Source organism: Chiloscyllium plagiosum, chromosome 32 (assembly GCF_004010195.1).
Source record: "Chiloscyllium plagiosum isolate BGI_BamShark_2017 chromosome 32, ASM401019v2, whole genome shotgun sequence".
Classification (NCBI taxonomy): Eukaryota; Metazoa; Chordata; class Chondrichthyes; order Orectolobiformes; family Hemiscylliidae; genus Chiloscyllium; species Chiloscyllium plagiosum.
Window position 1 is genome coordinate 11097734 of NC_057741.1, and position 27756 is coordinate 11125489.

Here is a 27756-nt window from a genome sequence, read left to right on the forward strand (position 1 = left end):
GATAGCCAGAGACTATTTCCCAGGGCAGAAATGACTAACACGAGCTGGTTTGAGGAAAGTATAGAGGTGATGTCAGAGGCGGGTTCTTTACACAGAGAGTTGTGAGAGCATGGAATGCGTTGCCAGCAGCAGTTGTGGAGGCAGGGTCATTGGGGACATTTAAGAGACTCCTGGACATGCATATGGTCACAGAAATTTGAAGGTGCATACATGAGGATCAGTGGTCGGCACAACATCGTGGGCTGAAGGGCCTGTTCTGTGCTGTACTGTTCTATGTTCTATGTTCTATGTTAAGATGGTGTAACACCTTAACATTAAACTCCTTTAGCAGGCTGATACAGAAGGTGAAGTCTCATGGGATCCGTGGTGAGCTAGTATGATGGATACAGAACTAACTTGGTCTTAGAGGGCTGAATGTAGCAGTGGAAGGATGTTTTTCTGACTGGAGATCTGTGACCAGTGGCATTCCGAGGGATCAGTGCTGGGATCTCTGTTGTTGATAATATATATAAATAACTTGGAGGAGAATGTAGGCGGTCTGATTTACAGACAACACAAAGATTGAGGGAGCTGCAGATAGTGAGGTGGATTATCAGTTTTGTTCATGGGTTGTGGTTGTTGCTTGTTAGGAGTTGGCAAAGACAAATTTTATGGCCCTTCACTAATTGCCCTGGAGAAAGTGGTGGTGAGCTTCCTACATGTCTGACTGACTACAAATAACTGAGTGGCTTGCTGGGCTATTTCACAGGGCACTTAAGAGTCAGCTATTCTAAGAAGCATTTTTAAGCAAAGCTTTACCCTGAGCGTGTAAGTGTATATTACGAAAGTCACCAAAGATTTGGTCAGCAAAGTAGGTTGTAAGGAGTGATTTCAAGGAGGTGGGAGGTAGAGAGACAGAAAAGGTCAGATAGAGAATTGCAATGCTGAAGGCCTGGGGAGCAATAATTATGGGTAGGTTTTGTACTATTGATTTATGGCTTGTAGGAATTGTAACAAACTGCCTGCATTGCTTCTTCAGTAAGACGCTTAAATGATCATTTTCTATTCCATAAATCCATTTGGAATCAAACTCAGACTGAGTTCAAGTGGCAATTCCAATTCCAAATGAAGAGCTTCCAAGTCTGAATAGGAGGGAGAGTTTTCATCGGGGAGGTGGAGGGGAATCTGAAATAGCTAATATTGACTAACCATCAAGAAGCTACCTCCAACCACTTTATTTTTGTATTTGACCGCAGCAGGTCAAACTGCACTGGAAGAACTCCTCTTTGCGAGTCGTAGGTATTGCCATTGTTATGTGACAAAGGGCTACTTTTTAAAACAGGGTTCTCCACTTGTTACAGGATCCAGTGCACCATTGAGTTAAAATATGTTGAGTTACCACTCTTGGGGCTGCTATTTGTTTGTCTCAGTTTTTGTGAATGCTATTTTTAAAATGGTACATCAAATACCAGGGAGTACTCAAGTTGCTGCAACTGGAATGTTACTAAAACTGCTTTCATATTTGCAGAGCAGGTTAAATAACAGCAATGCATAAATGTCCTAAATTTGAAAACTGGATTTTTACCAATTTTTTTGATGCTTAATCAGGAGCTAATGTTGGTCAGTGAGCATAGGATGGTGGGCAAATGATACTTTGTGTGAGTTAGCACATGGATTGCAGAGTTAAGGACAAACACAAGTTTGTGGAGGGTATAAGGTGAGAGACAGGCTTGGATGGCACTGGAATAATTCAGGTCAGGCAGCATCCAGGGAACAGGAGAAGGGCTTGTGCCCGAAACGTCGATTCTCCTGTTCCCTGGATGCTGCCTGACCTGCTGCGCTTTTCCAGCAACACATTTCCAGCTCTGATCTCCAGCATCTGCAGACCTCACTTTCTCCACTGGAATAATTCAGTCCATTCTGGATGTAACAAATGTTTGGGAGCTGAGACAAAGGTAAAGTCAGGTGATGTCAAGCAGGTGAACATAAGTAATCTTTGTGATGGTGTCGATCTGTGATGGAGATCCCTTCTAGGACATTAAGGGTGCACACAGTCTGGTTCAACCTCAGAAAAATGTCAGTAATAGGGATGGAAACAGTGGTGAGGGCAGTAGCCAAAGAAAATAGCTCCAGTCTTTTCAATTTATAATTGGAAGAAATGTTGAATATTTGATGTCAAATTGAAATAAAAATAAAGTACTGCAGATGCTGAAAATATGAAATAGGAACAGAATGTGCTGGAAATATTATGCAGTCCTGGTAGCCTTTGTATGAAGAGAAACAGATTTTGAATTTCAAGTCAAGTATGACACTTCAGAACTGAAACATTAACTCTGTTTTATTTCTCTCCGTAGATGCTTACAGACTTGACTGTCACTTAGATAGTCTGTTGATTCAGAGACCTTGACAAGAATTGTGGTGATGGTTCAAAAAGCACACAATTGCAAGCAGTCAATGCAGTCAGTCAATCCATGTAATATTTTATAAATTCCTACTTTGAAAGTAGAACCAGTCTGACTCAAGTTTGGGATACAGACAGATTGTAACCTCACATTTTTAATGCATTGTCTGAGTTGAGATGTCTTAATAAAACTTTAAGTTATATCGAGAATGTGACTTGAAAGAAGTTCTGAGATTTACATAATAATGAACTGAAACCTGAAAACCACTCTAAAAGATGAAAGATTCAACAACAATCTAGGTTTGTTCAATATATTGTTTCAGTGGCATGACACTGTGATCTTTTGCAATATTTTCTGTATCTTATGATCCTGCTCCGCAGCTACCTGATGAAGGAGCAGCACTCCGAAAGCTAGTACTTCCAAATAAACCAGTTGAACTATAGCCTGGTGTTGTGTGATTTCTAACTTTGTCCACCCCAGTCTATTGCTGGCACCTCCACTCCATTAAATTAGTCATGTTTCCATTGCATGTTTTGTGACTTGGCCTGTATCTGACCAGAAAGTGAAATATTAAATCAGAACATAATGAAAACCTAACCAAACAATAAACTAGAGTAGGCACAAAAAAATTAATATTTCTGTCTATAAATATTAGATCTGGGAGAAATAAACAACAGGCATTGGAACACAATACAAAGGCAGCAGGACATTAAATCGTTAAATCGTACACTAATTAAGAAATATTATTAAAGTTTCATAAGGGCTGTAAGACATGAATTATAAAATATATTGCACAATTGAGGTTCTGAGCTGGATCTTCATCTTTGGCTTGTTTCTGTTCCTATAGTTGCAACCAGGCAGCATTATGAAAACTTGGCAACCATCATGACTGTGTTGTTTTCACAGCTGCAAAAGTGACTGCTGACTTTGTTTGGATGTCAATTTGGTTCTTTACTTACTTAAAGTTGTTGGGAATCTGAAATGTCTACCCCAGCAATGGAGTTAGCAAGGCCAGCAGTGTTACATACAGATTTACTACCATCCACGTCGACTGCATTGGCCAAACAAAATGCCAGGAACAGGAGTGGAAATAGGAAGCATGTATTCATGTCCCTTCAACCATTTTTCCAGCTTTCCTACCACCCTTCCAGACAAATGAATTCAACCCCATATAATGTTCTGAAATAAATCTGTATATTCCTTGGGATGAAATGAAATCTTTCAACCTGACTAAAATAACCATCACTTCACACAACAGAAATATTGAAATCTTACTGAGTAACACTGAACACGCACACCTAAAAGTCAGCACTGATTTGTTTGTACATTCGGCAAATGTCCACCTAATAGTCACTCACTGGTAATTACATTCTCCAGAGTCTGGACACTGCATGCTCTCAGTGACAAATTGCACTTGAAAGCTAGATCTGCCAATAAAACTAATAATCTAAGTATTGTTATAAATGGTCCAGACCTTGAATTATGGAAAGAGACCTCAACCCAACACTCTTGCATCTTGCTCCTCTGAGCATGTCCCAGTATAAGCACATCTGTATTACTTATATGGGATGTTTAAACTTCCACTACTATTTACTTGGATTGCTCTGTGATTAGGCCAAGAATGACATAGACTAGGGCGGTGTGCTTTATACTTTATAGAATCCCTACATGCCATTCAGTCCATTGAGTCCACACTAACCCTCTGAACAACATCTTACCCAGAGTCAACACCCTACCCTATCCCTGTAACCCTGCATTTTCCATGACCAACCCACCTAGCCTGTACATCCCTGGGCACTATGGACAATTTAGCATGGTTAATCCATCTAACCCGCACATCTTTGGACTGTGGGAGGAAACTGGAGAACCCGGAGGAAACTTTCGCTGACACTGTGAGAATGTGCAAACTCCACACAGATAGTTACCCAAGGCTGGAATCAAACCTGGGTCCCTGGCACTGTGAGGCAGCAGTGCTAACCACGGCATCACTATTTCACCCCTGCTCTTTATCCTTACTTACCCTGCTCTTTACACAGATTTATTTAGACTTGCATAGCTGGTCCAAAGCCTGCTGAGTAGAGTAGAGTAACTCCAAATAAATCAGCTCAAGTTTCAAAGCACCCAGATACCTGCAGCAATGCTCAGATGCAAACAGCAATGTTTACTATCTCTACACTAATCCCCTCCTGCTCCCTAGATGCTACACATGTTATTCCCTCTCTCCTGGGCAATAATCAGGGCTCACCCTATCCCACTCCTCTACAAGCGGCACGGTGGCACAGTGGTTAGCACTGCTGCCTCACAGCGCCAGAGACCCAGGTTCAATTCCCACCTCAGGCGACTGACTGTGTGGAGTTTGCACATTCTCCCCGTGTCTGCGTGGGTTTCCTCTGGGTGCTCCGGTTTCCTCCCACAGTCCAAAAATGTGCAGGTTAGGTGAATTGGCCATGCTAAATTGCCCGTAGTGTTAGGTGCAGGGGTAAATGTAGGGGAATGGGTCTGGGTGGGTGCGCTTTGGCGGGTTGGTGTGGACTTGTTGGGCCGAAGGGCCTGTTTCCACACTGTAAGTAATCTAATCTAATCTAAGCTCCCCTGATTCACCTGTAGGAATCCCAGCAGAAAGAGCAGGGATTGGAAGCACCAGAGCTTGATCCTAATGAGAAAAAGTAGGAACACAGTGGTAATGTAGGTGATTTTCACTATACACAGGTGTGGGGTCAATGACCCAAAATGTCCAAGTGTTGAGTTTACTTTGCTAAAGAAAGTGATTTTTCTTCTAAGTTCCAAATCTAAATTGCTATATCAAATGGATTCTGTGGGAGGCAGCAAGAAATTTTGTCAAGGGCTCTGTGGATAAAGGTAACGTCACTATACTCCTACTCTCTCATTAGACAAAGACAACTTGGTGGTGACTTCAGTTGTAGGTTACCATTCTGTCATTTTACATTACATCATGGGAAACACTCACCAAGGAGTTTTGCTAATTGTTGTATTCAGCATTGCTACATTAATAGAGATATCAAATAGTAATACATTCAATCATCAAACACTTGGTTAGATTGATTAAGATGTTATCCTGCTAGTTTTGTAAAACAGCTTTAGTCTCCTAGAGTGGTCAGCAGTAACTTTATGTAAAGCAGTTTGATGCAAACTGTGGGATTTATAATGTATATACATGTATAATTTTTTAAAAATATTAGTAAGCTTGGATTTCTAGTTTTGAGTTAGTAACTTGTGTGCTTTTCCATGTGTCTAAAGTTAATTATCAACTTGTAAGTATTTCTGAAAACATGGTAATTTCTCTTTCAAATATATTGGAAGCCTGGCTGTAGAGTTTGTGGGTTCTGTGCAGAAATACTTTTGTTTATTTGCTTGTGACCCAGCATGGTAAATAATGGCCCCCAAAGGTTTGTTACAGTTCTGGAATCTGTTTTTGTTATTAAGTTTCAGGGAAATACCTTAATTGAGGACCTATAGTTTCACTTTTGACTTTGACTGTGCTAGTCCTGTGATGACCTTGGAACAGGTCAGCTGTATAGAGCAGAGCACCTGAGAATGCAATGATAGATTTAATGAATTATCTTGTGTAATGTAGGCCCTCGGTTTGGGATTAAAACCCAGAAACAGTTATTAACGCTAAATATTGTGATGCTCAGGTAGCTTTGCGAAGAAAGTATTATAGTTTCAGTCTCAAATTTTAAATCACAAGTAACTTAAATCAACTGCGGTGTTAGGTACAGGGACTCTGGTGTAAGTATTATGCAAGTCACATTTTTGGAACTGTAGCAGGGTGCTATACACAAAAGCTGCTTTGTTTTTTTTAAAGGAGCATTTTGGCAAATAATGGGATTATATTTTTTACACGTGTTTATAATCTTTGAGTTTGTATCATAAGCAAATAGGATTATCGTATTTTTGAATTTGGGCCATGTTTATAATAAAATTTGCAACACCTTCATTGCTCAGACCTTTGAACACAGGAGTTGGGGTGTCATGTTGAGATTGTACAGGATATTGGTGAGGCCTCTTCTGGAGCACCGTGTGCAGTTCTGGTTGCCTTGTTACAGGAAGGATATTATTAAACTGGAAAAGGTTTCAGAAAAAATTACCAGGATGTTACCAAGAATGGTGGGTTTGAGTTATAAAAGTAGGCTGGATAGGCTGGGACATTTTTCACTGAAGCAGAAGAAGTTGAGCGGTGACCTTATTGAGGTTTATAAAATAATTAGGGGTACAGATAAAGGTACAGATAAGGCAAATGTACTTTCCCTGGGGTGTGTAGGGGGGAGGTGACAAAACTAGGGACATATTTTTAGTGTGAGAGGAGAAATATTTAAAAAGGACATGAAGGGCTTGTTTTTTTACACAGAGAGTGATAGATGTGTGGAATGAATTGCCAGAGGGAGTGGTGGATGCAGGTAAGTTAGAACATTTAAAAGAAATTTGGATAAGTCCATGAATAGGAAAGGTTTGGAGGCATATGGGCCAAATGCAGGCAGTGAGACTAGTTTAGTTTGGGAACATGGTCAGTAGGGTCTGTTTCCATGCTGTATGCTGCATGACTCGATAAAATAAAAATATTATCTATCCGTCCAGGTTCCGGTCTATGATTTGATTTGTCCAGTTAATAATATCAGCTTGGATCATAACAAGTGACGAGGTACTGGGATTCACTAGATTTAAGAAGCATCTGTGTTGTTCCTTTTCAGATAACATTTCTTGAGTTGTCTCTGGCTGAAAGCAGCTGTGTTATAATGACATTTGTTGCATGAAATTTGACAATAGTTTCAGAGATTCTGTAAGTTTTATGGGAGGGCAAGATATACAAATAGATTATTTGAAATCTTTGGCTAAAGGTGCATAGCAAATACATTGAAAGGAGAAGGAAAAATAGTATTTGGTAAGGATGAAATATTTCAAATGATTATTCCACATTTAAATCTGGTAGAAACAAAACCTTGAACTGGGATGTCACAATTAGAATTGGTTAGGATACAATTAGAAATGAAAAAAATTAAAATTGAAAGCAGGGGAAAGCAGAGAGAAGTGGAATTGAGAAAATTTGAACTCCAAAAAAAAATAAAGAAATTAGAGAACTTGAGTTAGTAAAATAAAAGTTTAGAAAAAAACAAAGCAGTATTACTAGCTCAGTTATTCTAATACTGTTGAGGGATTTGATGTAACAAAGAATCTCCACTTAATGCCCAAGTTTAATGAGGATGGTGTCAAAGGGTACTTTATCTCATTTGAGAAGGTAGCTCGACAGATTAAATGCCAAGTTAGATTTGGATCTTAATGTTACAATATGTTTTGACAGCTTTGGCCATGTACACCAGACAAAAATCTGCAGTGTATAACATTGTCAAAGAGGCACTTTGCAATGCTTGTGACTGAAGCTGATCAATCAAAATTTAGGGCTGCAGGAAAAAAAACCCTGAATCAGCCATTTGTGGAATCTGGTAGGGAAAAAGAAATGCTGTGGGACCAATAAGTTAAATCACTCAAGCTACAGAATGTAATGGAAATGATGATCATAGAATAAATCAGAACTAACATTCCCATAATTTTAAAAACTGATTTAGCTGAGTACTGCATATCTAAAAGCAGTTCTTGCAGATATCTATGATATCTTGGATTGATAATTACAAGTTGATCTAATAGGAACCATGTAATACTGTCAATTGTTATAAAACCCATCTGGTTCACTAATATCCTTTAAGGAAGGATATCTGCTCTCCTTAACTAAAGAAGCTATACCTACATTTGTAACTAAGATGGCACTGTAAGTGGTGAATTATAAACTTTCCACTCTACTCATTTGAGTACATGTGACAATAAAGCTAATTCATTCAATTCATTCATTCATTACCTGGTTTGGCTTCTATGTGACTCCAGACCCAAAGCAATGTGGTTGACGCTAAACTGTCCGCTGCACAATTAGAGATGGACAATAATTGCTGGCATAGTCAGTGAAGACCATATCCCAAGATCGAAGGAACCATAAGCAAGAGGGGAAATGGTCACATGGATATCCACAAGAAAGTTTGAAGTATAAAAATATTGTGGATGAAAGGAATATTAGTTGTGGGGAACAAACAGAAAGATATCAAAGTAACACGGGAGAAAGGCTGGAAATAAAATCTGATGTAAATAAACTAACATGTTTTCATTGTAATAAGATTAGACATATCAAAGCCAATTACTAGAAATTAAATGGAAGACTGATTACATTGGGAGAAAAACTTAAAAGTCTTCAGATAAAGAACCAGCAAGGAAGGGAATAGGTACTAAAGTTGGAACGTTGGTACAAAGAGAAGTGGACTCTACTAAGAAGGGAGAGATCGCTCAGGACACTCACAAAAGTTACTTTTTGAGGATTGACAACGAGAATCAGACTGTTGAAAGTTTTGAGTTTTTTCTTTCAAAAGGTAAGGCATTTTCCTGTGCTTTTAATCAAACTGGTAGAGCAATAAACATACTGAGAGACACTGGAGCAAGTTAGTCACTGACACTGGCTGACAATACTATTTGTCTTTCAAAGGGGTTGATGAAGGAAAAAATATTAATCGGAGGTATTCATAAAGATTTCACACCAGTTTCATTCCACAGAATTGGATTAAAGAATGACTTGGTTAATGGAGAAGTGAGGGTTGGAGTAGTGAAACAAAATTCCTTTGGAGGGAATTGAAATTTTGAAAATCAGTTATTGGATATAATTTTTGGCAATTTAACTAAAAAAAAGGACAAAAACAAAAACAACGATGCTGATTCTTTGATATAAATGCAACAAACAGACCTGAAATTAAGAGTTATACAAAGCAGCCTACTCAAAAGCTGAATCAAAAATGTCTGAGTGCTATTACGTGAAAATAATAAGCAGATAGGGGAGATAGAAGCCATCTTAAATGCAATGAGAATTGGGCAGTGGTCCTCAGATAGTATTTCAATTTGAGTATCAGAATACAATGTTAACAGTTGAAGTAACTGCAGAGAGGCCAATATCACATCACCAAGTCTCCCTTCATTTACACATGAATACTCCTTGACTTCAGTATTGCCTCATTCAGAGTTAGCCACCAGACTGTCAGTATCTCTAAAACTCATCCTTTTCTCCTTTTTTAAATTTTTATTTTAATATTACCCCCACACTACTGCCTAACTGCGGTAGTGCTTATTTTTCCCCCCAGCACCCATGTTGTGTGTGTGTGTGCAGGTGTGAGACACAGTGAAAGACACAAGGTGCATGAATATTTATTCAATTTCCGCCACCAGGAAGAAAAAAAACACCCAAGTGGCCAGTGACAAGCAGTGCCCTTCACGTCAAAGGGCAATGCTGCATGATCAAACAGTGAAGGGGAGGACAGGGATTAAATCAAAATAGAGTTGGAGGGAGAAATAATACACTGCACTCCCTGCAGCGCCCACCTCTCCCTGAGCAACTCCAGGGTGTTGGTGGACACCGCATGTTCCTTCTCCAGAGACACCCAGGCTCCAAGGTAACCGCGGAAGAGGAGCGGGCAGTCGGCTAACTCTTTTTTTTTTGGGGCAGGTAATCATCTCCAGTTTTTTTTTCTTTTCTTTTTTTTATATTAACCCCCACACTACCGCCTAACTGCGGTAGTGCTTATTTTTTCCCCAGCACCCATGGTGTGTGTGTGTGCAGGTGTGAGACACAGTGAGAGACACAAGGTGCACGAATCTTTATTCAATTTCCACCACCAGGAAGATAGGAAAACACCCGAGTGGCCAGTGACAAGCAGTGCCCTTCACATCAAAGGGCGATACTGTGTGATCAAAACAGTGAAGGGGAGGGTAGGGACTAAATCAAAATAGAGTTGGAGGGGGAAATAATGCACTCCACTCCCTGCGGCGCCCACCTCTCCCTTAACGACTCCAGGGTGTTGGTGGACACCGCGTGCTCCTTCTCCAAGGACACTCGGGCTCTAACATAACCACGGAAGAGGGGCAGGCAGTCGGCCAACTCATCTTTATTTCTTTTTTTTTCTTTTTTCTTTTTATTCTTTTTTCAAATTCCACCACCAGGAAGATAGGAAAACACCCGGGTGGCCAGTGACAAACACTGCCCTTCACATCAAAGGGCAGTGCTGTGTGATCAAAACAGTGAAGGGGAGGGTAGGGACTAAATCAAAATAGAGTTGGAGGGAGAAATAATGCACTCCACTCCCTGCAGCGCCCACCTCTCCCTGAACAACTCCAGGGTGTTGGTGGACACTGCGTGCTCCTTCTGCAAGGACACCCGGGCCCTAACGTAACCGCGGAAGAGGGGCAGGCAGTCGGCCAACTCATTTTTTTCTTTTCTTTTGTTTTATTAACACCCACACTACCACCTAAGTGCGGTAGTGCTTATTTTTTCCCCAGCACCCATGGTGTGTGTGTGCAGGTGTGAGACACAGTGAAAGACACAAAGTGCACGAATCTTTATTCAATTTCCACCAGCAGGAAGATAGGAAAACACTCGAGTGGCCAGTGACAAACACTGCCCTTCACATCAAAGGGCAGTGCTGTGTGATCAAAAACAGTGAAGGTGAGGGTAGGGACTAAATCAAAATAGAGTTGGAGGGAGAAATAATGCACTCCACTCCCCGCGGCGCCCACCTCTCCCTGAACAACTCCAGGGTGTTGGTGGACACCGCGTGCTCCTTCTCCAAAGACACCCGGACTCTAACGTAACCGCGGAAGAGGGGCAGGCAGTCGGCCAACTCATCTTTTTTTTTGGGATCTCTTGTTTATTTTTTAATTTTTTTTTCTTCCTTTTTTCCCTCTCCTGTTTATTTATTTATTTATTTATTTATTTTCCTTTTTTTCTTTTTTTTCTCTTTTTTTCTCCCGACACTACCACCTAAGTGCGGTAGTGCTTATTTTTTCCCCAGCACCCATGGTGTGTGTGTGTGCAGGTGTGAGACACAGTGAAAGACACAAAGTGCACGAATCTTTATTCAAATGCCACCACCAGGAAGATAGGAAAACACCCGGGTGGCCAGTGACAAGCAGTGCCCTTCACATCAAAGGGCAGTGCTGTGTGATCAAAAACAGTGAGGGGGAGGGTAGGGACTAAATCAAAATAGAGTTGGAGGGAGAAATGATGCACTCCACTCCCCGCGGGCCCACCTCTCCCTGAACAACTCCAGGGTGTTGGTGGACACCGCGTGCTCCTTCTCCAAGGACACCCGGGCTCTAACGTAACCGCGGAAGAGGGGCAGGCAGTCGGCCAACTCATCTTTTTTATCTGTCAGTTAGGGTTCCCGATTGGTTCAGATGAACAGGCCCATTCAGGGAGCTTATATTCTATGAGGTTCAGCTGGCTGACCTTGTTAGAATCACTACAGGAGTGGCTTATGAAATACCAATAGCAAGTCACTTAGATATTAGGAAAATACAGGACAACATATTAAACTATTTTTACTAGCCAGAATTATATAAAGATCCAAGTGAATTTTGCCAGCATTGCTACATATGTCAGGTACTGGGGAAACCCCACTCCCAATCAAACCTGTGCCTTTAATGCCGATATCAGCTTATGGAGAACTGTTTTGCAGTTAATAGATTGTATAGGACCTCTACCTGTATGGGAGCCAATTTGTTTAGTAATTATGGGTATTTCCAAGTGATTTCCTGAAACAGTGCTTTCTGGAAAAATTACTGCAAAAGAGATAATGGAAATGTTAGTTTGATATTTTACAAGAAATGGATTAATGAAAGAGCTACAATTAGATTTAGTCTCAAATCCTGTGTCACAGGTATTTAAAAGAAAATGGTTGGTTTGAGAATAAAACACGTTGCACCATGCATTTATAATTCACAATCTCAAGGTGCATTGGAAAGATGGCATCAAAGTTTGAAGATTATAATTAGAGCTAATTTCCAAAAATGTCCTAATGGTTTTGACAAAGGAATTACTTTTTTTTAAAACTATTTTGCATTACGGATGTGCCTAATGAGCCCACAGGGCATAGTCCTTCTGAACTAATATATGGGACATGAGGTAAGAGGACCACTTAACTAAAATAAAGACACCCTAATAAATCAAAACTCAGAAACAGCACTTCCAATCTATGTCTCAGATTTCTGAAAGAAATTAATTAATGCTTGTAATGTGAGTTGGCTTAAAGTAGCTCAACAAATAATGAAAAGTTATGCAAGTGAAAAGGCCAAAATTTAAAACTTTGTTGTAGGAAAGAAGGTGCTAGTGAAGTTGCCTGGGTCTGGACACCATTAAAAACAAGAGTCACTGGACCTTATTAAGATGAGACTCAATGATGTAGTGAATACTCCAGATAGGAGAAAGAGCTTTGGATGTGTCATGTTAATATGCTGTAAAGGTATTATGATAGGTATGATAGTTGGAAGAGAAGTTTAATTATGGTAGTGAAGGAAGTAGTGAGTGAAATAAAAACATTGAATCAATGAGAGAATAAATCCAAAGTGGAAAATCCACACGTTAACTCTCCCTCAATTAAATTGAGGAACACAGAAGTACAAAAAAGACTAGATGGCATCATGTCTTATCTTCCAGAAAACTGTCAAGGTGACTGAGAAAGTGTAATATCAAATTATAAATCAGTTTGTAGGAATAAGACAGGAAAGAAAAACAACCTTAGTTATTTATGATATTGATTTGGGGAATGGAGTCCTTATAAAATAATTCCTTAAATGACTCAATTCAGAGAGATTAGCTCAGGTGAGGGAAGAGATGAGGTTGATGTTAAACAATTACATCATTGAATTGAGTCAAAGTAACTGTAGATCATCTATTGTGATTGTATCAAATTGGATGGGTCACAAAGATTTCGCATTGACGAATGTAAAATCAATATGTAAAGTGGATTCACGTGCGACACCATGTCTGGAGGGCTATACTGAATGTATTGGTTATTCCCAGTTTGTTACAAAAAATGACTTTCTAAAAAGATATTGGCAAGTTCTTTAAACTGAGACAGCAAAATAAATTTCAGCTTTTCTAACATCAGATGGACTTGATTACTGTAAGGTCATACCATTGGAATGAAAAATACGCCAGCAATGTTTCAACAGTGACCAATAAGGACAAGTAAGTAACTGAAGGACTTTGTAATTGTATTAAGTGGTATGATGTGATGTGATGATATGAATCCTACATCTGTGGTATTATGGCTGAACACCTTTTACTGATCATTTCTCCTTAATATAACAATACTCCAATGGATCATTGGTTTGCTTGGGATGGCTGATTTTGCTTGGTATATATGGTGCCATGCATTTTGAGGCATGACAAATATGTGCTGCTTTTCTCCAATTAACACATAGCGTGTCCATGTGGATTCTGGTGGGAAGGAGGTCAGAGACAACCTGTTATATTACATAGATATGTTTAATATCATTTATTGTAAATTTGGGTCTTGATTTTAGCGTTAGTGATGCATGGGTTTTCTGTGTGTCTAGAGTTCGATAATTAACTTTAAATATTTCTGTATCCATAGTGATCTCTGTTAAAATGGCTTTGAGGCCTAGCTTTAGAATTAATAGATTCTTGTGTATATTGGTGGGGCTTTATGCCCAAAAAATGATAAAAAGCTCTAGCTTAGAAAGTCAGGAGAGGCTTTCTAAGCTTAAGAGAAACACCCATAGCTTACAGAGAAAGTCTTTTCTGGTTTTATTTCAAGTTTTTGGCAGTGCTGTGAAGTACTTGGATGAAGGTGCTTATAAAGATCAATGCTCCTGAGAAAGGAAGAATTTAATGAAACTTTACTGCCTTAGAATAAAGAGGCAGTGATAGTTCCCTACCTGAAGTGTTAAGATAAAGCCCTGAACAATTTACTTGAAACTATGAATGTTAAAGATCAGGTGTATAATAGGTCTCAAATCAAGCAATTTGCAGTTCTAATCTAAAGTTTAAAAACAAGTGCTTAAACCTATCACGGTGTTATATAGACAGGAGCTCTGGTATGAGTACTGGATGAGTGGTGGTTTTGGATATTATGTAAGGTGTATTTTTGGATACTATATAAAAACATTTGTACTTTGTGGATAAGTGGGATTATATTTCTACTGTATTTAAAAGTCTTTGAATCTGTGTTATATCTGGTTTATTATCTTCATTTATTTTGATAATAATCTCCTATTTTATTCTTAAAATAAAATCTGCAGCCTTGAATGCTTATGGTGCAGCAAGAGACCAACTTATTAGTCAACACAAGTAGAAACAAATACGATCTATCAAGCCAGGTGTCACTCTGTGATTTGACTTGTCCAAAAATAACATCAGCTGGGATCATAACAATTGCTGTTAACTTAAATAGCACATTTATACTAAGCTAAGAAATTTTAACAACTTACAGTTATAAAGTTGCTTTTTGGAATCACAATCTCTGTTAAATGAAATATTACAGCATATAGAAAGCTGAGAAACATGACTTCTTCAGAAAAGCTTTCAAAAATTGGGCCAAAATATGAACCTTTGACATTCCAAAACATGTGATTATGGTGAAAGTACAGTCTTTTCAATTAAGCTGAACATTTACTTATACAATACGGACTATAAACAAATACATGAAAATCTGAAGAAAAAGGCTAAAAGGAACAAGATTCATTTTCTCATAGCAAAACAAAAGTTGACCAATATACATTTCGGTGTACTTTCTAATTTTTTTTCAAACTGCAATGAATGTAGAAAGTAGATTTTTTAAATCATATCTAACAATTGGGATTATTCCTCAATTGTGTTGGAAACTACTTCCATGTTTGCTTTTTCAGTCTCATGTTTTAAAATGGGGACAAATATTAGTGGGAGATAATGTTGCTCAAAAAAATGTTTAAAATGTTTTCTTTGGAAAAGGACTTTTAGTTAAGATCAGTTTAGATGTTTGAACCTGGCCTATCCCCTCAGGTAGAGAGTTGGTTAGCTCAGTTGGCTGGCCAACTAGTTTGTCATGTGGAGTAATACCAGCATGGAGTAAATCTTGAGGGATATTTATTTCCGCTGCACGTCGGAGGCTGAGGAGTGACCCTATGGGGTTTATAAAATCATGATGGGCATGCATAAGCTAAATAGCCAATGTCTTTTGCCCAGGGTAGAGGAATTCAAAACTAGAGGGCATAGGTTTAAGGCGAAAGTGGAAAGATATAAAAGGGACCTGAGGGGCAACTCTTTCACACAAAGCATGGAATGGACTGCCAGAGGATGAGGTAGATGCAGGTACAGTTAGAACATTTAAAAGCCATTTGGACAGGTACATGAATAGAAAATAAATAGAGAGATATGGCCAAATTTAGATTCTGAAACCTGATCATCATAGATGAGTTGGATTGAAGGGTCTGTTTCCATGCTGTATGATTCTATGACTTTCCTTCTCAACCTCTCCCCTCACCTCTGGTGTGGTGAGACTCAAATTAAACTACCACCAGTTGTGTCTTTCTGATAAGAGATCAGCCATAGAATCCTTTAAGATTATAGTAATTTTACCTTTATCCAGTTAATTCTACAGACATAAATCTAAGGGTGCATTTGTGACTCCCAGGATATGTACAAGTTGGCCCTGCATGACTTTGTAGACATCATGACTTTGCCAGATATGCAAATTCTGTAAATGCCAACAAAATCCTAATGGGGAAAAAAATTCTTCTGAGAACAGTTACTCAACAGAGGTCAGATATTTACTACCATCACCAGCAGAGAACTAGACATCTCTAACGGTTCTATTATCTTCAAAGGTGTAGGTATACAATGCCATTAGAACAGATACATGAGCACATTCACCCTACATGCAGGACTTTATGAAGAAAAAAACACATTTTATATTGAGCAAATCTATATCTGAGTAACACAAAGCTACCTTGTTATGCTTCAGCTTGGTGGCTTGGAAATTTTTGAGTGGCTCTTATAAATCAAACTAAAGGTTATTGTTGGGCATTAAACCTTTTCAAATTCCCATTCCTTGTTTAATTAGTCTCTGACAGAAGTTAAATAAAAAGAAAATGTAAATAAAGTAATCTTTCACTCTACCCTTTGAATTCCACCTTGAACAAGAAAGGCTCAGAAGGTGAACGAACAAATGCTTGATGATGGCAAAAAATTATTGAAGCATATGGGATTTTGAGAAGATACAAAAGCTAGGACATTGTGCTAAATCGGAATAGATCACTAGCATGGCCCCAGCTGGAGCACTGCATCCAATTCTGGGCATCACACTTAAGAAAGAATGAGATAGCTTTTGAGAAGGTACTTATCAGTGGACTGAAATGCTTCCAGAGATGAGGGATTACAGTTACATAGATAAACTGGAGAGGTAGAGCAGAGAAGGCGAAGAGGAAATTTGATGAAGAGGTTTTTAAAATCATGAAGGATTTGGAGTAAACAAATATAGAATTGTTTCAGTGGTTGATGAGTTAATAACCCATTCAGGTGAATTGGCCATGCTAAATTGCCCATAGTGTGAGGGAAGGGGTAAATGTAGGGGTAGGGGTATGGGTGGGTTGCGCTTCGGCGGGGCGGTGTGGACTTGTTGGGCCGAAAGGCCTGTTTCCACACTGTAAGTAATCTAATCTAATCAAAAGGTCAAGATTTAATAGGATTGGGAACGTCCAAATGGCATCATGAGAAAACTGCCCTTGTATGCACATGGTTAGAATTTCGAACTAGGTGTCTGATAAGGGATCGGGTAAATGTTCATTTGTAGATTTAAAAGTATCATTGGATAAATACTTGAATGAGACAACATGTAAAGAGATATGGGGAAAGAGTTTGGGAAGCAGATACTAATTGGATTGCTCTTCAAAAATCTTCATTAGATGAATGGCACTGGTGAAGAGTCATCCTATGACTCTCTGATTCTAAGAAACATCAGTTATAATTAACTTCTGGAATAATGCTACACACATTACTTTAACTTCATTGTACCTTTAAATAATTAAAGTGATACATTATTATAGTCTGATTATCTCTGCATTTTTCTTTAAAGTGTCTACATACGTCTTCCTATGTCACTTTGATAATCTAGGACAGAGTCTCAATAGATTTATAAGTCACTTCATACTCCTTATCTCTAATTAGATTTATTTCTGTACTATCAACCAAAATAATCTAACATTTGAAAATCTTGGGTAAATGCAGACTTTAAAAAAATGATTTAACTCTTTTACATATTTTTCAACTCTGACTATTTCCCTCTCTTGCCTTAGTCTGTTATAGATGTAACTCAGTCATCATTAAATGGTTGGCAATCTCCTCTTTCTCATAAGGAGATAAGATTGTGATGGATGAAGGAGGCTTTTCAGTCACCTTAGTCTGTCTATCCTTTCCTCAAGGTCTACACTGCCAAATCTAAGTAGGTACTAAATGAACCAGATAGTTTTTATGACAACAACGGTTTTTGTGTTCATCATTAGACTTTTAATTCCAGGTATTTATTGAATTCAAATTCTGCCATCTGCCGTGGCTTCAAACCCAGATTCCCAGAGCATCTAGATGAATTCCCACAAGATCCCAGAAAATATGAATCTCTGAATTACTGGTCCAATGACAATGCTGTTGTGCCTTCCCACGCATATAATCATGACACACTCTGATTAGTACACACGACTGAAGAAATGGAACAAACACACATCAAACTGCCAAAATGAAACAGGCCGATATTACAAGACCTGTATTCATCTGTACCATAAAACACAGCAGATTTCAAACCATTGCAGGTTGAAAGGTTGATAACTTTGTTTAGTTATGTGGATCTAAATGTTGACAAAGTTCTCGAAGTGAAGCAGGGATTTGTCAGACTTTGTAATTAATTAAATATGTGGCAAGGGGTTCACTTCTTTTTGAGCTTAAGAGCAGGAGTGCTTCAATCCTGTTTTTGTTCCCTTTGTTCTGATGTCTGGAAGATCTTCTTCATCCCCAAAGATCATCTTCCAGTAGTTAATTAGCTTTGTCAGTCAAGTGTCTAAAATCAGATTAGTCTCCTTTTTTTTCAGATCAGAGCTGAACTGGGCTGGAATTCAGCTCAAAACAATGGCCCAATAGCTTGATGTTGCCTGTAGGTGTATTAATAATGAGGGAACATTAAAAGCAGGATTTATGTGTTTCCTTTTAATGTTCATATCTGAAGAGTGTGACATGATCAAAGTTTGCTGCGCATGATGTCCTCACAAATGTGCTTTCAGTTCAGATTTTATTTCAAAACAACTGGGATTCAGCCTTGCTTTGTGCAAATTGAATAGGGACTGGATTTGTTTGTAATCTAATTCTGTTGTTGTATTTGTTAGATTTTGGTTGTGATGGATGTTGTTAGGGAACGTTGCTGCAAAAATCTTTATCTATTATATGAGAGAGACGCAGTAGGTTTTGGCAATAGTGAGAGGAACTGTCAATGTGGGGCTATTAATGTGAGGCTATTCATGCTTAGCAGTAACTTTAGTGGTGGAATGCCTAGACAGATGTCACAAGCAAATCAAGAAACCTCAAACCAATAGTATCCTCTCTATTATCCACAGGGCAGTTTATCCTGTCACTTTTACTTACAACGGAAAAATAAATTACTACTTCAGCTGTTAACAGGAATGACTTTGTTTAACTAGAAATCAAAAACATAACAGCAGAAGTGAATCAGAGAAAATAATAACATTCAGCCTTCTGATCCACAGCAAATGCTGTTTCTTGGTACGTTAACACACATCAGAATCACTGAAAGACAGGATTATCTGACCTGGTTTATGGTTGAAATGTAAATATATAGAGCAGTGTATTGTGATTGGCCAGATTCATTTCTTCAATACAGAGAATCTAAATAGAAAATTCTGACAATTGCTAAGAAATCAAACCAAATGAATAGAGTGACACACAATTCATTTCCCTTAATCACAGGATAGTTTTGGGTTCCCAGCACTGCAGTAAAATGCATGATTAAATTTTGCTTTTGTCCCTGCACATTGCACTGTCTATGTGTGACATTATTGGTTCAAACAGTGAAGCAATTTTTTCTGAATTATGATGTAGTTTCACTTAGTTTTCAGGTGTTTTTGTTTTAACTCAGTCATGGCATGTGGGCATTGCCTGGCATTTATTGCCCATCCCAAGCTGCCCATGAGAAGGTGGTGATGAGCTGCCTTCTTGAACAACAGCATTCCACATGCTCTAGGTTGACCCACACTGTCCTTAAGGATGTAATTCCAGGATTTTGAACCAGCGACAGTTAAAAATTGTGATATATTGCATAATCAGGATGGTGAGTGGCTTGGAGGGGAACTTGCAGATGGTGGTGTTCCCATGTATGCGCTGCCCTTGTTCATCTACATGGAAGTGGTCATGGTTTTGGAAGGTGCTAACTGAGGATCTTTGATAAATCTCTGCAGTGAATCCTGTTGAGCGCTGGTGGTGGAGGGGGTGGTTGTTTGTGAAGGTAATGTCAATCAAGCAGGCTGCTTTGTCCTGGATGGTGTCAAGCTTCTTGAGTTATAGAGTCATACAGCACGGAAAAGACACTTTAGTCCAACCAGTCCATGCCGACCCTAATCCCAAACTCAACTAGTTCCAGCTGCCTGCACTTGGACAATTTTTCTCCAAACATTTCTTGTTTGTGTACTTATCCAAATGCATTTTAAATGTTGTAAGTATATCCACATCCACCAATTCCTCAGGAAGTTCATTCCATCCATGAACCATTGAGTAAAAAAAAATTGCCCCATTTTAAAAATGTTTTCCTCTTGCCTTAAAACTATGCCTCCTTAATCTAGGTCAGGATTCTGCAGGGATTCTAAGATTCTAAGACTATGGGACTGGTTTACATCAGATGGGAGAAGATTGGTGTCAGTGGGTGTCGAACTGTTCTAAAAAATTCAAAAAGTGGGTTGGCATGGTGACTCAATGGTTAATATTGCTGCCTTACAGCACCAGGGACCCGGGTTCAATTCCAGCCTTGGGCATCTGTCTTTGTGGAGTTTGCACATTCTCCCCGTGTCTGCATGGGTTTCCTCCGGGTGCTCTGGTTTCCTCCCACAATCCAAAATATGTGCAGGTTTGGTGAATTGGCCATGCTAAATTGTCCATAGTATTCAGGGATGTGTAGGTTAGATGCATTAGTTAGGGGTGAATGTAGAGTAATGGGGAGTGGGTTTGGGTGGGATACTCTTCGGAGGGTTGGTGTGAACTTGTTGGTCCGAAGGGCCTGCTTCCTCATTGTAGGAATTCTAAGACTCTAGGGAAAAGACACCTACTGTTCACCTTAATTATACCCTCATGACTTATAAACCTCTTTAAGGTCACTGCTCAACCATTTACACTCCAGTGAAAAATGTTCCAAACTATCCAGGCTCTCCTTATGAGTCAATATTTGATTTCATTTGATTTATTGTCACATGTACCTAAGTACAATGAAAAGCTTAGTTTGCAAGCGTACAGGCAGATCATAGGGTGAGAAAAGCTTGCACAGAGTTAAGCATACAGAATACACTGCACAAGACGTGCACAAGGCAGGGAAGAAGCTGTTCTTGAATCTGTTGGTGCGTGTGTTCACGCTTTTGTATTTTCTGCCTGACAGAAGAGGTTGTAGGAGAGCATTACCAGATTGGGAGGGGTCTTTGATATTGGCAGCCATTCCACGGCAATGAGAGGTGTAAATGGAGTCTATGGATGGGAGATAGGCTTCCGTGATGGTCTGGGCTGTGTACACAATTTTCTGAAATGTTTTATGGTCCTAGGCAGAGCAGTTGCCAGACCAGGCTACTATGCACCTGGATTGTATGCTTTTTATGGTGAATCTGTAGATAAGTTGGTGAGGGTCCTGATGGACATGTTGAATTTCCTAAGCCTCCTGAGGAATAAGAGATTTTGTTGTGCCTTCTTGATTGTTGCATTTACGTGAGAACTGCAGGACACTTGTCTGCTATCATCACTCCTCAGAACTTGACACTCTCAACCCTCTCAACCTCAGCTCCATTGATGTAAAGGGGGGGGGGGGGGGGGGGGGGCATGTCCTCCTCCTTTCTTTCTAAAGTCAAAGATCAGTTCTTCAGTTTTGCCAACATTGAGAGAGAGAGATTATTCTCTTTGCACCATGTCACCAAGCTGTCTACCTCCTTTCTATATTCTGACTCATCATTGCTTGATATCTGTCCTACCATGATGGTGTCATCAACAAACGTGTCGATGACATTTATTTGGAATTTGGCAACACAGTCATGGGTGTACATGGATTATAGTCGGTGGCTGAGGATGCATCCTTGGGGGCTCCAGTATTGAGTGTTATCATGGAGGAGATGTTATTGTCTATCTTCACTGATTTTGGTCTATGGTCAGAACGCTGAGGATCCAGTTGCAGAGGGCAGAGCTGAAATCTAGATCTCAGAGTTTTGAGATCAATCATGAGGAAATAATGGTGTTAAAGGCAGATTTGTAGTCAGTGAGTAGGAATCTGACGTTAATGTCCTTGTCCAGATGTTCCAGGGATAAGTGCAGTGTTAGAGAAATAGCATCTACTGTGGACCTGTTACCTTGGTAGGCAAATTGTAAAGGATCGTGACAGGCTGGAAGGCTAGAGTTGAAGTGGACTATGACCAGCCTCTTGAAGCACTTCATGATCATGGAGATTAGAGCCACTGGGTGGTAGTCATAAAGAGGACATCTTGATCTGGATCGCCTGTACAGGTCTGGGACGTCCGACTTGAACGCTGCACATCTGTCCTTCAATAGGGAGTGGATTTCCCGGTTCATCCAAGGTTTCCAGTTGGGGAACACTTGGATTCATTTCTTTGGCACACAGTTTTCCACACATTTGCTAATGGAGTCTGTGATCTCAGTGGCGTGCTCATCTAGGTTTTCTACAGAGTAGAGAGACCTTATAGAGGTTTATAAGATGATGAGGGGCATGGATAGGGTAAACAGACAAGGTCTTTTCTCTGGGTTGGGGGAGTCCAAAATTAGAGGGCATAGTTTTAGGGTGAGAGGGGAAAGATTTTAAAAGGACTTAAGAAGCAACCTTCTTAGACAAAGTCCTAGTACGAAATGAGCCACCAGAGGAAGTGGTAGAGGCTGGAATAATTAAAACATTTAAAAGGCATCTGGATGGGTATATGAATAGGCATTGTTTAGAGGGATATGGGCCAAGTGCTGACAAATGTGATTAGATTAATTTAGGGTATATGGTTGGCATGGACAAGTTGGATCAAAAGGTCTGTTTCTATGCTTTACATCTCTATGCGTCTCTGAGTACTTGAGTACAGCCCAGTCCACCGATTCCAAGCAGTCCTGGAGACACACTTCTGCTGCCTTGGACCAGCACTGTATTTATTTCCATGAAGGATTCTCCCATTTCAGTTTCTGTTTGTGATCTGGGAGGAGGAACACAGCACTGTGATCTGATTTTCGGAAATGTGGGTAACGGATGGAGTGGTAGGCACTTTTGAGGTAGCAGAGGTCCAAGAAGTTCGGTCCTTTAGTGTGTCAGGAGATGTGTTGGTGATACTTTGGCTGCACGACTTGAGTGGCCTTAGATAACCTTCTTCACTGTCCACCATAGAGTCATAGAGATGTACAGCACAGAAATAGACCCTTCGGTCCAACTCGGCCATGCCGACCAGATATCCTAATGTAACCGAGCTCCATTTGCCAGAACTTGGCTCACATCCCTCGAAACCCTTCCTATTCATATACACATTCTGAGGCCTTTTAAATGTTGTAATTGTACCAGTCTTCCACCACTTCCTTTGGCAGGTCATTCCATACACTCATCAGCCTCTGCATGAAAAAGTTGTCCTTTAGGTCCTTTTTATATCTTTACCCTCTCACCTTAAAACCATGGCCTCTAGTTTTGGACTCCCATACACTGGGAAAAAAGACATTGACTATTCACACTATCCAGGCCCCTCATGACCTTATAAACCTCCGTAAGGTCAACCCACAGCTTCTGATGTTCCAGGGAAAACAGCCCCAGCCTATTCAGCCTCTCCTTATAGCTCAAACTCCCCAACCCTGGCAACAGCCTTGTAAATATTTTCTGAACCCTTTCAAGTTTCACAACATTTTTCTTGTAGCAAGGAAACCAGATTTGAACTCAGTATTCCAAAAGTGGCTTAACTAATGTCCTGTACAGCCTCAACATGACCTCCGAACTCCTATACACAATGCACTGGCCAACAAAGGCAAGTGTACCTAACGTTTTCTTCATTACTCTGTCTACTTGTGATTCCACCTTCAATGAACTATGAACTGCAACTTGACCTGTTGATGTTAAGAGAAAACTAATAGAGACTGATGCCATGAAAAGTATAATAATTGCCACTTCGATGTTAATTACAATCTTTAAGGATAATGATTCATCAGTTAAGATTTATTGTCATCTTTTTTCATCAATTTTTGTTTTTGGACGTAACTTCTGTAGCAGAGCAGACACTAATCAGATTTGAAATATTGCAACAATACATTTGTATACAATTAAAAATATCTTATGTAGTTAACAGCAACACGTTCTCCCCGTGTCTGCGTGGGTTTCCTCCGGGTGCTCCGGTTTCCTCCCACCATCCAAAGATGTGCAGGGTCAGGTGAATTGGCCATGCTAAATTGCCCGTAGTGTCAGGTAAGGGGTAAATGTAGGGGTATGGGTGGGTTTCGCTTCGGCGGGTTGGTGTGGACTTGTTGGGCCGAAGGGCCTGTTTCCACACTGTAATCTAATCTAAATCTAAATCTAAAACTTCAAATAAACATGCACGCTAAGCTAATAATGGTCTGTAATAAGAACACTACAAGAAATATGTGTACAAGCTATTACATTTCCTTTCAATTTCATCAATTTGAGTTTTATTTTTCCTTCATTTCCTCTTCTATGGCTCATGCTGTTTGCAGGTGTTTGTAGTTATTGTCCATAGTGTCAACAGTGTTGCTCACTATGGTTGCAAAACTAAAGGAAGCAGGCAATGTTTTTGTTTTTCAGCAGGAAATTAGCCTTGAGGCAATGAAGCCAACTGTACATGTATGTCTTTCTTCTTTCTAAATATCATAGAATCCAATTTAACTCCAATTGTTGACCACAAGTCTGAATTGACAATTTAATTTTCCAAGTTTGATTGGCAAATCTATCTTCTTGGAAATGCTCATTCAAAGAACCTCACTTCTATATTATTTGATTAAAAAATGATTAGAGTAAATATGAGCTCTATTATAGAAAACTGTGACTTTTTGTTTTACTTCAGGCTGACCATATTTGTGCTCAATTGTCCAGATGTTTGATGGAGTATTAACTTCTGATGAAATCATCCTTTCTGTCAAGCAAGTCTTTTATTCGATTTCCTTCTGCAGAAGGATGTGTGTGAAAATATTAGTTTATTAAAAGAATGTGCTACAGTATTGTTTCGTGTTGCAATATCTTCAAAAGTGCTGGTGTCACAGATCAATGCTAGAAAAGTTACATTTCACAGTCCTGTTTTAGTTACAGTAGAATGTCAGTTTGAGTTGGCTTTTTTTTGTTAAGTTGAATTGTTTGTTCTGGAAGCAGATTAGAATCTGTGCAGTACTCCAGGCATGTTGGAATCGAGCTGTTCTTCTTATTGAAGTGACATGTAACTGGCTCAAGGCAAAAATGTGAGAGAAAACACTTCTGCAATTTGACAGATGCAGAGCTGGCACAAATATTGCAATAATGAGACCTAAATACAGTTGTGAATGTCCTTGATGATATAATGCATTGACAAATTCGAAGTTACGTTATAACAACTGAATATAATGAGACCAGGCATTTGATCTAATCATAACAATTAGCATCCATTGATAAAAGCCCAGGCAAAAAATTGCTTTGTGATGTAACAGTCAACTAAAATTTTTGCTTTCAGCTGAGGAGCCTTTAAAGAAGTTACAATACCCTTATTGCGCATATATACTATAAATTCATTGTTAATTAATTATGTTTCAGAAAATAGAAACATTGAAGTCTATCTTGCCCTTGGTTCATTCAACGTGCAACACCTATTATGGCACGATACTATAGAGAATAGGAAGAGTGGCTCTGGTTTCCTGCTGAGCTCATAGCTTGAACAGCACCATGCACACTGTGATTTGCTTCTTAAACAATGGATCAGTGAAAAGGGAAAAACGCACTACAATCCTGCTCCCACTAACTATTAAGTGAGACCCGCTGAAAATGTACAAAAGTCTAACAGGGCTGGACTGATTAGATACAGGCAGGATGTTTTCCCTGGTTTGGGAGTCTAGAACCAGTGATCACAGTCTTATAATATGGGATGTCCATTTAGGACAGAGGGGAGGCAACCTTTTCTTCACTCAAATGGTAGTTGAACTGTGTAATTCTCTCCCACGGAAGGCTGTCAAGGCCATATATTCAAGAAAGAGTTTGATGAATTTTAGCTTTTAAAGGCCTAAGGAGTTTTGGGAAGAAAGTGGGAACATGGCATTGAAATAGAGGATCATAGTGTATAAGGTAGCAGGCTTGAAGGCTGAAGGGTCGACGGCTACTCTCCCTCCTATCGGAAGGATGTTGTGAAACTTGAAAGGGTTCAGGAAAGACTTATAAGGATGTTGCCAGGGTTGGAGGATTTGAGCTATAGGGAGATGCTGAATAGGCTGGGACTGTTTTTCCTGGAACGTCAGAGGCTGAGGGGTGACCCTACAGAGGGTTATAAAATCATAAGGGGTATGGATAGAGTAAATAGACAAGATATTTTGCCTGGGTTGGGGGGGTCCAGAACTAGAGGGCAAAGGTTTAGGATGAGAGGGCAAAAATTTAAAAGGGACCTAAGGGGCAACTTTTTCACGCAGAGGGTGTTGCGTGTTTGGAATGAGCTGCCAGAGGAAGCGGTGGAGGCTGGTACAATTACAACGTTTAAAAGGCATCTGGATGGGTACACGAATAGGATGGGTTTAGAGGGATATGGGCCAATTGCTGGCAAATGAAACTGAGTTAGCTTAGGATATCTGGTCGGTATAGACGAGTTGGACCAAAGGGTCTGTTTCCATGCTGTACATCTCTATGACTCTACACCTTAGTGGCATGATGGCTCAGTGGTTAGCACTGCTGCCTCACAGTGCCAGGGACCTGGGTTCTATTCCACCCTCAGGCAACTGTCTGTGTGGAGTTTGTATGTTATGTCTGTGTGGGGTTTCCTCCCACAGATGTGCAGGTTAGATAGATTGGCTATGCTTAAATTACTCCATAGTGTTAAGGGATGTGCAAGCTACATGGACTAGCCATGGGAAATGCAGAGTTATAGGGTAGGGAGAGGGGGGCTGGTTGGAATGCTTTTTGGAGGGCCGGTGAGGACCCGTTGAGCCAAGTGGCCTGCTTTGACACTGTAGGCATTCTATAACTCTTACTTCCCCCAAAATGGCCCAGCAAGCTGCTCAGGGGTGGAAGTTTGAGGTCAGTAGATTGGCTGTCCATTCTACTGGCCACCCTGTCTTGTTTTCTAGAATCAGACAAGCTTGTAACAGATGTTTTAACAATTTGAGTTTTGGAATATAAAGCTCAGAAAAAGGCCCTTCAGCTCATCAAATCTGCACTGATCAAAAATAATCATCAAACTATTTTAATTCCATCTTCCAGCACTTGACCTATGACCTTGTATGTCTGGGCATCTCAAGTGCACATCCAAATCCAGTACTACCATTGTCGATCACCACTCAGTGGTGACACTCTTAGCCTGATTCATAAGATTGGAGATTCAAGTTCCTCTCCACAGACATGACCACACAGCCTAGATTGAGACTAAACAAGTGAGGCAGTGCAGCACTGTCAGAGCTTCCAACCTTCTGATAAACCACAGACCCCTTTATTTTCTCTCAGATGGACCTGCAAGAACAGCATGGCAATATTACCAAGAAGTTTTGGGAAATTGGCTCCATTGTCTTTTCCGATATAACTTCACCAATACATTCTTCCCGGACCTTAAATTTACCTGGACCATCTCTGACACCTCCCTCCCCTTCCTGGACCTCTCCATCTCCATTAATGACGACCGACTTGACACTGACATTTTTTACAAACCCACCGACTCCCACAGCTACCTGGATTACACCTCTTCCCACCCTACCTCTTGCAAAAATGCCATCCCGTATTCCCAATTCCTCCGCCTCCACCGTATCTGCTCCCAGGAGGACCAGTTCCACACAGAAAACACCAGATGGCCTCCTTCTTTAGAGACAGCAATTTCCCTTCCCACGTGGTTAAAGATGCCCTCCAAAGCATCTCGTCCACATCCCGCACCTCCCTCCAACCGTAACAAGGACAGAACGCCCCTGGTGCCCACCTTCCACCCTACCAACCTTCGCATAAACCAAATCATCCGCCGACATTCCCGCCACCTCCAAACAGACCCCACCACCAGGGATATATTTCCATCCCCACCCCTCTCCGCCTTCCGCAAAGACCGCTCCCTCCGTGACTACCTG